The 14,398-nt window shown below is 44.4% G+C and overlaps 1 protein-coding gene and 1 long non-coding RNA gene across 6 annotated transcripts in view; one reads left to right on the top strand and one right to left on the bottom strand.

Moving 5' to 3' along the window:
• The window catches only part of ATP2B3 (ATPase plasma membrane Ca2+ transporting 3), a 235,159-nt gene that overhangs the window by 146,042 nt on the left and 74,719 nt on the right, over nucleotides 1-14,398 (bottom strand). For all 5 annotated transcript variants that reach the window (XM_056539745.1, XM_056539742.1, XM_056539741.1 and 2 more), the window contains exon 2: nucleotides 8,503-8,722. The gene's annotated coding sequence lies outside the window, so the exon portion shown is untranslated. The remainder of the gene's footprint in view (nucleotides 1-8,502; nucleotides 8,723-14,398) is intronic.
• Nucleotides 1-14,398, top strand: part of LOC130291208 (uncharacterized) — an 88,008-nt gene that overhangs the window by 49,161 nt on the left and 24,449 nt on the right. The gene's annotated exons all lie outside the window — the stretch shown is intronic.

Raw genomic sequence — 14,398 nt, forward strand, 5'->3', positions numbered from 1 at the left:
GGTGACCGGTAACACGAGGGACCTCACAGCTTGCTGGGACTTGCAGTGACTTAACAGACTCTAGCACAGCCACGCTGACTATAACTGACTAGAGTTGACTGAAGATAGTGACAGCAGACAGAGATGACTTGACTTACTGATCTAAGGCTGCAATTTAGGCTTGAGGCCTCCAGATGTGCTGGACACTGGCTCTGAGACGTCTGGACTGGACTTGACCTCAGCAGAAAGTGAAACACAAGAGAGAGATTGTAATACCTCCCCCTCTTATAAAGGGGGGCTGAGCAAGGAGCCCATAGGCCAACTGTGGGTCACCTGGTGCTCTCTGGGTAACAAAACATATGACTTGAACATGTGACAAACAACCATGTGACCATATGAAAGGTCCTTTACCCTTAATATATAACTTATACACATTATGGGGGAACACTGCAGGTGAGCCCTGAGGACGTACAGGGACTCAACCAGACAGGACTGTAGGAGCATATCCCGTACTAGGACATCACATTACTGTGGTGACCCACCGGATGAATAGCGGGACCACGGGTGTTGCGGTGTGAATGGTGGCATCTGATGTTATTAACCCCGGGGGTCGGATGGTATTAACCCCTATGTGTTTGTGACGCCAGTGTGGTTTTTGGGTTTCGGAACACCACATGCCCGGATTCTCCGCTATCCCACGGGCTAGTAGTGAATAAAGAGTCCACAACCAGTTATGGTAAAACGGAGGCTTTACTGAGTAGAAGACAGGTGGAATTATCTTCACAGCTAAGGCCAGATTTCCCAGAGAGGTGGCCAGGACCCAGAGGACCTCGCAGCTTGCTGGACCAATATACTTGTAATTAACTTGACTTGTAATTAGACTTGACTTGACTATGTGCAGGACTTGACTATTTGTAGTGACAGCAGACATAGACTTGTAGACTTACTGGAGAGACTTGTAGCTTTGTGGTTCTCCAGATGCTGAACACTTGTCCTGAGATCTCTGGTAGCCGCTTCAGCAAAGACTTTGGTGGTGCAGCTGCTTACAGCAAGAGAGCTGGCAGCTAAGAGAGAGAATTGCAAATGGCCCCCCCTTTATATTGTGGGGGGCTGGACTATAGCCTATTGGTCAAGCTGAGGGTCATAGGTTAAAGCTGGTGCTCTCTGGGAGTACATGTGACAACAGATCATGTGACATGACATAACATAACATGTCATATAAAAGAGAGCGCTCCATGGCATAAAACCGACTGGGTAGGTATTGGTAGAAGGATTCTTTTTAGAGCCTCTTACCCCAGGTGGTTATGTCGAGCTCACACACAACAATGGACAGCGTGTAAGGATTGTTAGAGCCCGATCTGCAGCCTCCCAACCAAGTAGATAGAGACAAATGGACTTCAAAGGTGCGGTGGGTCTTTGGCGGCGCTGACTCGGAACAGGCACATCAGTTGAGTATAAAAAGGTTTATTAAAATGCAACGCATTTCACCGCACATGCGCGGCTTCATGAAGCCGCGCATGTGCGGTGAAACGCGTTGCATTTTAATAAACCTTTTATACCCACCTGATGTGCCTGTTCCGAGTCAGCGCCGCCAAAGACCCACCGCACCTTTGAAGTCCATTTATCTATAACATAACGTGTGACCAACTTACATGCAGGTCCTTTAGACCTCCCACAGGTCCTTGAGACTATCTAGACATAGGATCCTGTCTATGCATTAAAGGAACATACACACATTTATTAAACCAACTAGGAGAACAAGGGGAGACCCTGCAGGGGAGCCCCCAGGTCACTGAGGGACTCAACCTGACAGGGTCTACAGATAGTACAGGACCGTGTACCTGTACTGGGACGTCACATTACCATATGAATGTATTCTCAGGTCTGTCTTCTCAGGCTCTTATAAGTCTTTCTTATAAGCCTCTGCTGTGTGAATAGGGATCTATACGTAATGAGGATGCATCCTTTATTTAGTAGGGACTAGACCATTGTGTATAGCTGAACTGACTGATGACATCTACCCGGAGCCTCAGAACAGCTGATGGTTCTCCTCCTCTAGGCCCCCAGCAGCTAGAATATTGACAGAGTAGCAGATGCATGGTGATTGGTGGCAACCGCGTCGGTGAGAACCATAAATAGCAGGCACTTTACCAGGATTTCCTACAAGCAAAGTTAATTGTGAATGATAATTTCCCCCTTAACTTAATGACTGTCTGTCTATACTTAATTTCCCCAAAGATAAACAAATTCCCATCAGTCTTGCTGTACAGAGTGCTGATGTCTGTATTCCACTGGAGGAACTCATCTTATGCCTAAAAGAGATGCTACAATAACCCCCAGCTCATACAGAATTGATGCGTATATATACCAGAGGACTCTCGCAGCGTTTAAAGGGGTACTCCGGCGCTTAGACATCTTATCCCCTATCCAAAGGATAGCGGATAAGATGCCTGATCATGGGGGTCCCGCCGCTGGGGACCCCCGTGATCTTTCACGCAGCACCCCGTTACCATCAGCCCTTGGAGAATGTTCGCTCCGGGTCTGATGACTGTCTGATGATCACAGGGCCGGACTATTGTAACATCATGCTCCGTCCCCTCAATGCAAGCCTATGGGAAGGGGCGTGACAGCTGTCACGCCCCCTCCCATAGGCTTGCATTGAGGGGGGCGGAGCGGACATCACATGGGGCGGAGCCGTGACATCACAATGCTCCGACCCCGGGATCGGCAGTAATCAGACACGGAGCGAACACGCTCCGAGGGACTGATTTTAACGGGGTGCGGCGTGCAAGATCACGGGGGTCCCCAGCGGCGGGACTCCCGCGATCAGGCATCTTATCCCCTATCCTTTGGAGTAGCTTGTTGCTTCTGGGCCCCCATGCAAAATGTACAACAGGGCCCCATTTGCCAATTATAATACTGGTCTCTTATGGGACAGATGTGCTTTGGGGCCCCCTTTGGCACCAGGGCCCCAATGCGACTGCTATTTCTGCTACTTCTATAGCTATGCCCCTGCTCACACCCTTGCAAAATTAGGCCTTGTTTATCTCCGTTCAGGGCCTTTGCAACAGATTCTGTTTGAGGCCGAAAAACGATAAAACGTAATAAAATTCAATGGTAAAAAATGTTATTATGCACTTACTGTATGTGTGATAGTTTTGTACTTCTGACGTGGTAATACATTGTTTTATGTAAACTTTATCCGCAGAATCTGGGTGCCCCTCAGCTACGGTTGCCACCTTTCTTGCAAAAAAAAAAAAAAATACCGGCCATGCTAATTTGCATAATAAATTATATATGCGTGACATCACAGGATAGACATTTGCGGGGGAAATTTTGTCCTAGTCTGACCCCTCTAACTTTATTATTTCTCCTTATACGGCCTGTATGAGGGTCATTTTTTGCGCATTGATGTGTAGTTTTTAACAGGACCATTTTTTATGTGACTTTTTGATCGCTTTTTTTTTTTAAATTAAATTTGGGCTTTACAGTTAGTTACTAACTACAACTCCCAGCATGCCCTGGTACAGCCTGTTGCTCAGCAGCTGCCCCAAACGAAAACTACAACTCCCAGCATGTTGGACTATATAGTAGTATATAGTATAGGTCAGTGTTTCCCAACCAGGGGTGCCTCCAGCTGTTGGCTGTCCGGGCATGCTGGGAGTTGTAGTTTTGCAACAGCTGGAGGCACTCTGGTTGGGAAACACTAGAATAGGTTATGGTGCAACATTTCGGGAGTTGGAGGATTGGTTGGACAAATGTAGACTAGGAGTGGGGTCACCTAGCATGTAGACTAGGAGTGGGGTCACCATTCGTGTTCTGGTCGATGACAATAGAAAGTGTTCCTGGATGTCATCCCTTGTGCTTAAAGGAGTATTCCAGCGCAAAATAATTTATCCCCTATCCAAAGGATAGGGGATAAGTTATAGGCCGCAGGGGGTCTGAGCACTGGGGCACCCCGGAATCTCCTGGATGGGGCCGCAAACACGACCCCTCCATGTATCTCTATGTGGTACATGGAGGGGGCGTGTCGGCCGCCGCGTCATGGGGGGACGGAACGCCCTCTTTGCAGCATACTGCCGCGGCCCCATCCAGGAGATCCCGGGGGGCCCCAGTGCTCGGACCCCCCCACGATTTATAACTTATCCCCTATCCTTCGGATAGGGGATAAGTTATATTAGACTACATATCTCCTTCAACTAGATGGTGGATGCTGCCCCACTGGAAATGCCGCCCATAATTCCACAAGGTAGGACTGAGATGCAACCATATAGCACAGTATGTATGCCAAGGCAGTGTGTGTGTGTATTTGTGTGTAGTGAGTGAGAGTAGAGGTTTGGGCCCAGACAGCCACTGAGGAGCCGGTTAGTGGAAAGAGGGAGCTCAACTGAATGATTAACATCTAAGGGTGCGTTCACACGGCCGCCTGTCCCCGTTTTTTTATCCCCGTTTCGGTTCTGTTCTTGCAGGCTGTAAACGGATTAAAAACGGTTTAAAAAAAATCCCATTCATGTCAATGGGATTTTTTTACAAGCCGTTTACATCCGCTTGTACCCGTCTGCAATGGCAGAAAAAATGGAACATGCAGTATTTTTTCTTCTGTCAAAAAAACGGAAGAAAAAACGGATACAGTAAATTTTACATTAAAGTGTATGGAAAACGGATGAGCCTTTAATGTCATCTGTTTGCATACGTTTTTCAATCCGTTTTTTGATCCGTTTTTACTTCTGAGCATGCTCGGAACACAAAATAAATTTTTTTTTTGGTTTATTAACTGAACAATAATGGATACAAACGGATACAAATGTATAACATCCGTTTGCATCCATTATTGTCCGTTTTTATTTTTAAAGTCCGTTTTTATTTTTGACGGGAGAAGAACGGGACGGGTCTAGACGGCCGTGTGAACGCAGCCTAAAGACGACTCCATGAGTCCACTGTGTGAGGGGGGAGATGCTGAGTGTATGAGATGGGTGCTGGAGCTGAGAGCCTCGGTGGGGGTCACCCGTGAGATGAGAGAGACGCAGAGGCCGGTGAGTCAGAGAGTCTGTGAAAGGGAGTCAGTGGTTGCATATGAATAGGAGCATCATTATAGCCCCTAGCAACATCAGCATCGTACTAGGACTGGCCGTAGTGAGAGGGACTGGGAATGGATGATGTCTACAGGTGACTGCACCAGGAGATAACTAATGCAGGATCAGCGTCTGTAGTTATCCTCATCTTGAAAGTAAGGAACAGTGAAAGTGGCATCGGCTTATAAATACCAAGTTACTGTCAGGATGAATTAATTCAAGTTAAAGACGGCAAGTTTTTTCCTTTTTTTTAATTTTTTTTTTATTTTTTTTGCACAAGCAATATTGCTGCAGTGTAATGTGTTTAATCCACACTCAGTCATACATATCGAGTCCTTTCAGTATTTCAGCTGGGTCATGTGATCTCCACCAGCAGAAAATGACATGCTCTACTGTGTAGACTGGAGATCAGTCTGTCCTGTGTGGCTGGCTTTCTGTAAACTACAGGAATATACTGCCACTTAGGACTGCCATCAGAAATTTTAGGGCCCCTTATACAGCTCAAGGCATCCCGATGGATGCCATTTGCTATAATGGGGTCCGTCGGGCACCGTTATTTTGTAGTGGGAGTAGCGGGAGAAAAAGACAGTACATGCATTATGTTTTCTCCCGCTATTCTCCCGGATCCCCGATGGCCGTCACACTGCCGTGTCCTAATGTGTGTATCTCCTTAGCCTTAGTGTATCTCTGTTAGTTTGTGTGCCTCCAGCTGTTTCCCAACTCCTGTTTTTATATTTTATTATTTTGACAACGTTGCCCCGCCACTTAGCAGGGAGAGTTTGTCATCGTGGTTGTCGATCCGTCACTTAGGGCGGATAGGCAATAGGTAGGGACAGTGGCTGTGGGTGAGTTAGGGCTTCACTGTTCCCTTCCCATACGTGACATCTACATTGTGGTGTTCCTCCATAATTAGTCTTGGAAATGTATGAATAAATTGACAATTTGGTGTCACCATTACCTTTATCACTAGGGGATGTCCATACACACTCTGGCACTGTCCAAATATTGTGGATAGAATGAAAGTGTTTGGACACCCCCTTTTTACTAGGGGTATGGTAACACTCAGTTGTTGAATTATTAATTCATTTCCAGAAGATACAGTCCAGAGTTCTGAAAGAAGATGCTTCGGGATTGTAACTTCATTATGGTATGCCACATGGATGTCATAAATGGGAAGGAGAGCGGCTTAGAACGCCCTTATATGATCATTCATTTATTATATATACAGTGTGTATAAATTACTGTGCTATCAACACAAATGATAATCTAAAGAGATTTGGGGGTGACTTGCATAGTGCCAAGGGACTGATGGTGGTGATCTTCAAAAAGGGCTCTATGTCTTATCCAGGTAGTTATAGAACTGGAAGCTTAATGTATGTTGTGGGGAAATGAGTTTGGAACTGGATTAAAAACTGACTCAAGGAACATACCCAGAGAATGGTAGTAAATGATTCCTGCTCTGAAGGTCCCCAGTTATAAGTGATGTACCCCAAGGTTCAGTACTGGGTCCTCTACTGATGTACGGCAGTCTATAGAAGATGTACACAAGTCACAAGCTGACATGGACACTCTGAGTGTTTGGGGATCTGCGTGGCAAATGAGGTTCAGTGTGTACAAATACATAAAGTTATACATCTGGGCACTAAAAACCCGAATGTGTTATATTTCCTAAAAGAAAAAAAACTGGGATAAGTATTTTGTTGTACTTGTAGATCATAGACTACAGAACAGCACAATGACAATCTGCTGCTTCTAAGACTCCCGGACGAAGGTTCTATATACACGCAAAAATGGGTGGGCTCAGCACCGTTATTCAACAAGGGGTGCTACTATACGTATCAATAATAAACACTACATCAAGAAAAAAGAAATACGTAACATTGCGCACACCCACAATTTCTGTATCACAGAACATTTAATCTTTATTGCACATGTAATTAATACAAAAAGCAGACAATACAATTAAAACCAAATGGCCACCTACACAAACAGGGGGAGCCCCTTATAAGAGGGGAATCCCCCACCCAGGGCACCTGCCTATTACAATATATAGCCGTCACAATGATTATAAAAGACAATATCACATCAGTACATTATCAACCCCAAGACATAATAGCCCATATAAAACCTGTGTGGCCTTCAGTAATAGCATAGGGGAGAAAGAACAAAGGACGGCTGATGGAGGAATGACCAGGCAGATGCCCTCCTAGGACTCCACGCGTTCTGTTGCCCATTGGCAACTTCCTCAGGGGTGTCCCGGATGAAGGTCAGCATGCCGAAATGCGCGTAGGAGTGGCGCCATCCCGGTCTCTGCCTAGCACTTTCCTAGGTGGGTATTGTTCATACATCACCCCATTGCACTGATTTGGTTCCTTTAGATTTATAGCACTTTATGCATATGGCACTTTCATTGCAATATTATACTATGTTTAACTACTGTACTATTTCTTGTTCCATATTGCTGCTATTCATATTATATGCACTTTAATGAAGTATATGCCCACTTATCACCATCTCGATTGGCAGATATGCCGGTGATGTCGCTGTAATTTTTGTGATGCTGTTTCTCCTCCCCCTTTCCTTTTTTCTTGAAACCTGATGTTTTTTTTTTAATGTATATCAAAAAAACATTATATTTTGTATTAAGTGACTCCAAGTAGTTCTGTGTTTAGGTTTATGCTTCTACGACCAGAAGAATATTGTCCTGCATTAAAGTGGATATGTCAAAATTCAAAGTTAACCCCTATTCACAGGACAGATGATAACTAGCTGATTGGTCATGGTCTCACCGCTGGGTCCCCCTGATCACAAGAATGGAGGTCCCCTGTTCCCCAAGTGAATGGAATGGCAGTGCACATTGATGACCACCACTCCATTCACTATCTATGGGACTACCTAACATTGGCAAGCTTTTTACTATATTATGTAAACATATATAATTTTAGTTTTGAACGTTGATCCATTCTGATCCCCACTTTAGAGCAGGAGTTCTCAAGATACCCATACCCCTCTCCTTCACCCAAAACCTCCTTCCCCCACACTACTGGTTCAACTTGATAGACAGTTGTGTTTTTTCAGCCATATTTACTACGGTATGCAGCTACTATATAACATTAAACATGATCTTCCAGCACAGGAGTATGCCGCAGGACCATAGAGCAAAGCTGTCAATCACCCTGCTGTATTCCCAACCACATGCAGGCAGCACAGACGTTGACAGATGAATAAAAAAGGAGATTATTTTATATGACAAGTATATTATTCCCAAAAAAAGGACATGTTCCATGCATGTGATACCCAACAACCCCAAAGTGAGGGGTGCAAATATTTCTCTACTACATAAGATGACATCAGTATTATAAAGGACACATGGTAGGTGGGGGGCCCTAGTACAGATTTTACTTTGCAGGGGATCAGGGGCTTCAAGTTATATCTCTAATGGGGAATTTACCTGTTTAGGATCTTGTTGTAGACGGCATCATCACACAACGTTCACTGGGGATTTCATTCATGAATGCAGCCACATCTAACAGTCACAGGCACCACTGCGAGTCCGAGCTGAGTGAGGGGGCCAATCCATGGACGTTGTTGTTTCCAGTTTCAGTTGCGAACTGCTGTTGTGACCCAGTCAGGGGCAAGCACACCTTGTGTCTCCGCTGCACTGAGAAAACCTGCATAAAAGAACATTAGACGTGTCAGCACCAATGTCCTCAGGGCTAGTGCAATAACTCTGACAAACATAACCTTCAGCATCAAAAAACGAAAAAGTGGTAGACCTGGTACCCTCAAACTCAGCTTGTTTAATTCAGTTCCCTAGGTCCCCTTGGCTGGCACTATCTCAAAGGTCCCCATTAGGTCCCCATTTGCCTGGTACTATTATTTAAAGGGGTATTCCAGATTTTTTTTTTATTTGACTATGCTATAGGGGCTGTAAAGTTCGTGTAGTCCACAATATAGTGTCTGTACCAGTGTGTGACGGTTTTCTCACAAATCTTATGTGATTTTCACTCCAATATTTATTTTTAACAGCATACAAAATGACTGTTGTCTCGGATTTTTCCCAGGTTGCAATGCGGCCGAGACCTGACTCACTAGTCAGCTGATGACAGGGAGCCTGTATACTTCAATGGGTGGAGCGATCGCTTGGTAGGGGAGAGAGATCAATCTGCAACTAATGCAACAGCTATGGGCACCCTGATTGAAAACCACAGGTCTTTTGAATGGATGCAGCACATTTCGGTTTCAATGGGTGGGGTGGCTGATGTGTGGGAGGTAGGAAAATGGAATTAGGGGATTTGTAGTCAAAAAAAAGAAAAGTCCAACAGGAAATACCAGTTCACAAAAAGCTAGCCACAGTGTTATGGTAATCTCACAATATAGCCATTTAGCCCCAAGACAAGCGTAGATCCTTCCTAAACATGTCCATTACTGTCTGCCAGGTACGTACTAAAATCACCTTATGGTAGAGAACCACGTTAAGCTCTTTGCCTGCCAATATTGTATAAACCCAATATGACTTATTACCTATTACTTAGGCAGAAACATGTATAGGTAGTAAAAGGTTACTGGTTGATGGAGGTAAACTGCTGAGACCCCTATTGATCACAACAGTTCCCCGAGTCAGTAGGGGGGCAGAGCACATGCTCGACTGCTGCTTCACTCACTCGCAATGGTACAGCTATTTTTAGTAGTCACACATGGAGTAAATACAATGGCATATGTGCATATGCTGGGGAAGATGGACTGTTGTGATCCATGTGGGTTCCCCAATTAATTAGATACTTATCACTTAAAGGGTGATAGGTTGTAATCTTAGGCTGCATTCACATCAAGATTTCTCCATACGACCTGAGTACACGATTTTTATAACTTAAAATCGTATGAAATCGTATATAAAGTCGGATCCATTGACCTTCATTAAAAAATCGGATCCATTACACACATGCGATTTGATCCGCATGCGATTTCACACAATTTTTGTTTGGGTCTGAAATGGGGGTTGACCACGTTTTCAGACCTGAACAAAAATCACGTGAAATCGAATGCGGATCAAATCGGATCCATTACATCCGATTTTTTAATGGAGGTCAATGGATCCGACTTTATATACGATTTCATACGATTTTAAGTTATAAAAATCGTGTCCTCAGGTCGGATGGAGAAATCGTGATGTGAATGCAGCCTTAGTAGAATCCCTATAATGCCCATAACATTAACCCATTTCATAACTCACCTAAAAAAGTTTTTGACATGTCCTAGAGAGACATGTCAAAAGTTTTGATTTGTCAGGGTCTGAATGTCCAGAAAAAAATAGAGAAAGTTCAGCTCACCTGCCGTGTCTTGTGCACGGATCCACACTCGGACCCTCTGTGTCCACACAATGAATAAGAAACAAATTGATCCACTATTTGAAGAACTTGCAGTTTTATTGTTAAATCCTCTTTAAAAACAGCATGGAACAACTTCCCAAAGTCTGACACGACTTGACGCGTTTCGAGCGCATGTGCTCGAAACGCGTCAAGTCGTGTCAGACTTTGGGAAGTTGGGAAGTTGTTCCACGCTGTTTTTAAAGAGGATTTAACAATAAAACTGCAAGTTCTTCAAGTGCTGGATCAATTTGTTTCTTATTCATTCTGAATGTTCAGACCCTGAACAACTGTTAGAATGAGCGGGAGAGAAAAGTCCAGCTGACTGACACAGTCCCATAGACTTACATTGTCATTTTGTCTCGTTTAGGCTTCTTTCACACTACAAAATTACTCCGTTTTAAAGATCCGTACGTAGTTCCGTCTGAAAATCAGCGGAAAACGGCAGTTACAAAATCCTATACGGCCGTTAGAAAATCCCATTATAGTCTGAGGGATTTTTCTATTAGTCGTTTTATCCCGTTATAGCCCGCAAGCCCTATTTCTTCTGTTACTATCTTCCGTCACAAAATAATGGCCGTTATTAATAACGGGTTAAAACGGCTATTAGAAAAATCCCAAATACTATAATGGGATTTTCTAACGGATATATAGGATTTTGTAACTGCCGTTTACAGCCGATTTTCAGACAGAACTTCGACCGGATCTTTATAACGGAGTAATTTTGTAGTGTGAAAGGGCCCTTACAGCACTCTTTTCCCAGCTAATTCTTGCTATCAGTTGTGATCTGAACACTCAGACCCCGACTGATCAAAACTTTTGACCTGTCTCTATAACATGTAAAGTTTTATAAATGACAGTGCCCATTTAATTAACGAAATGTCTGTATTATGGACAGCCCTGTCTCTATGTAAACCCCTGTTTTAGGCTTAATACGCCTCATCGAATAAATAATAGGCCTTATAGGAACTATAAGAGTGCCAACCCCAGAGCTCAAATAAGGGGGATAAGACACCATGGTTCGTGTGACCAGTGGAAATCCTAGTAGTTGGACCCCCATCGGTCAGATGCTTAGTTATTACCCGTCCTGTGACTTCATTAAAGGGGTACTCCCGTGGAAAACTTTTTCAACTGGTGCCAGAAAGTTAAACAGATTTGTAAATGACTTCTATTAAAAAAATCTTTTAATCCTTCCAGTACTTTTTAGGGGCTATATATACTACTGAGGAAATGCTTTACATTTTAGATTTCTCTGATGTCATGACCACAGTGCTCTCTGCTGACCTCTGCTGTCCATTTTAGGAACTGTCCAGAGCAGGAGAAAATCCCCTTGGTGAACATATGCTGCTCAGGACAGTTCCTAAAATGGACAGCAGAGGTCAGCAGAGAGCACTGTGGTCATGACATCAGATAAATCTAAAAAGTAAAGCATTTCCTCTGTACTATATAGCCCCTAAAAAGTACTGGAAGGATTAAGATTTTTTAATAGAAGTAATTTACAAATCTGTTTAACTTTCTGGCACCAGTTAATTTAACAAAAAAAAAAAAAAAAAAAAAAAGTTTTCCACGGGAGTACCCCTTTAACAATAATAAAGGCCTAACACATTTGGTTGAGCCCCCAGTAGGATGTAAGGCCCATTATGAGTTTTACAACAGCAAAACTCTTTTCCACAGAAACCTGGTAAAACATGTAAGACCGCATGTATTCCTCAGACTGTTTCTTTCTCCCATTTAATGATGTTTTATTATTAATACATTTATTAAAATACAAATTAAATGCATAAAATAACACAATAATAGTAAAACCAGTTTTCATCCATTTGGTGCCCTCCCCGCACTCACAGCCATACCGCTGATGATCAAACATCAATGAAATCCAATTATTCAGCTTTATTGTTCTCATTATTATTTCAAACCTCCCACTTCCATATAATAGAACGTACATTAAGAAAACGCTATATACAGAATCCTTACATTAAGCCGCCAATTCCCCCAGTACTCGCTATGCTGAGGAATTAGATGCATATTTAATCATGCTTTTTCTTTGTATACTTAATGCACTCCCAAACGCCACGGACAATCTCTCTCATTGCGATTTCACGTCCTAACCTTGGCTCATATTCTTTCATACTTAAAAGGACCTTTTCCCCTCATCTTTTCTACGCAGAGATGGGAAGAGGGGCCTCTTGGTGGATTATCGCGTGGTCCGACCTCTCTAGGGTCTCCACCACTCAGGGACCTCCTCCACCACATTCCCATCAGACATAGTCAATATTACATTTTCTCCAAGTGGGCTCCTCATAAGCTTATATCATAGTGCCTGCTTCTGCATTTGGGTACTGTATAGATCAGTATTCTTTAGAGATCATGTAGCAGTGGTCTTATATCTGCTGCTACCCAAATATTGCAGAACTGTAACTCCCAGCAAGATGGGGGTTGTAGTTTTCAAATAGCTGAGGAGTCAAAGGTTGGGAAGCAATGCCATATGTTTGATTTTTTACTTTTCCCTGGTGCCACCCAGGGTATGCTGCTGCCCTAGGCACTGGAATTCCAATGCATAGTGGCAAATATAGTCCTGCATGTAGCATTGTCATCGTGGCACTCTTATCTGTTCACTGCATGTATGTGTGATGTCCCAGTACAGGTACACATTCCTGTACTATCTGTAGGCCCTGTCAGGTTGAGTCCCTCAGTGACCTGGGGGCTCCCCTGCAGGGACTCCCCTTGTTCTTCTGTTAATTTAATAAATGTGGTTTATGTGCCTTTAAGAGCATAGACAGGATCCTTATAGGTAGTATAAAGGACCAGTGGAGGTCTCGAGGACCTGTGAGTAAGCCTGTCACATGTTATGTTATGCAGTTATATGATTTGTTACAATATGTACTCCCAGAGAGCACCAGCTTTAAAGGAGTAGTCCAGTGGTGACTAAGTGGTTTACAACTTATCCCCTATCTTAAGGATAGGGGATAAGTTGCAGATCGCGGGGGGTCCGACCCCTGGGGCCCCCCGCGATCTCCTGTACGGAGCCCCGACAGCCCGCGGGAAGGGGGCGTGTCGACCTCCGCACGAAGCGGCGGCCGACACGCCCCCTCAATACAACTCTATGGCAGAGCCGAAGCGCTGCCTTCGGCAATCTCCGGCTCTGCCATTGAGATGTATTGAGGGGGCGTGTCGGCCGCCGCCTCGTGTGGGGGTCGACACCCGCTATCTCGGAAGAGAGAGGGGGCCCCGTACAGAGAGATCGCGGGGGGCCCCAGCGGTCGGACCCCCCGCGATCTCAAACTTATCCCCTATCCTTAGGATAGGGGATAAGTTTTTCACCACTGGAGTACCCCTTTAACCCACAGCTTGACCAATGGGCTTGACCAATGGGCTTTAGTCCCGCCCCCTCACTATATAAAGGGGTGGCCATCTTTAATTAACTCTCTTAGCTTTACCACCTGCTGCTGAGAACAAGTATTTGCTGAAGCAGCTATCAGAGGCCTTAGAGATAAGTGATCAGCATCTGGAGAACCACAAAGTTACAAGTCTCTCCAGTAAGTCTACAAGTCTATGTCTGCTGTCACTGAAGTTAGCCAAGTCCTGCACATAGTCAAGTCAAGTCTAATTACAAGTCAAGTTTCTTACAAGTATTGGTCCAGCAAGCTGCGAGGTCCTCTGTGTCCTGGCCACCTCTCTGGGAATTCTGGCCTTAGCCGTGAAGATAATTACACCTGTTTTATACTCAGTAAAGCCTCTGTTTACCCTCAACTGGTTGTGGACTCTTTATTCACTACTAGCCCATGGGATAGCGGAGAATCCGGGCGTGTGGTGTTCCGGAACCTGACAACCACACTGGCGTCACGAACACATAGGGGTTAATACCATCCGACCCCCGGGGGTAATAACATCTGATCCCAACACTCATCACCACAACACCCATGGCCCTGCCACTACTCCCTTTGGGGCACACCACATATGATTATAGAAAAATAAAGGAGT

This window comes from Hyla sarda, chromosome 9, assembly GCF_029499605.1.
Source record: "Hyla sarda isolate aHylSar1 chromosome 9, aHylSar1.hap1, whole genome shotgun sequence".
Lineage (NCBI taxonomy): Eukaryota > Metazoa > Chordata > Amphibia > Anura > Hylidae > Hyla > Hyla sarda.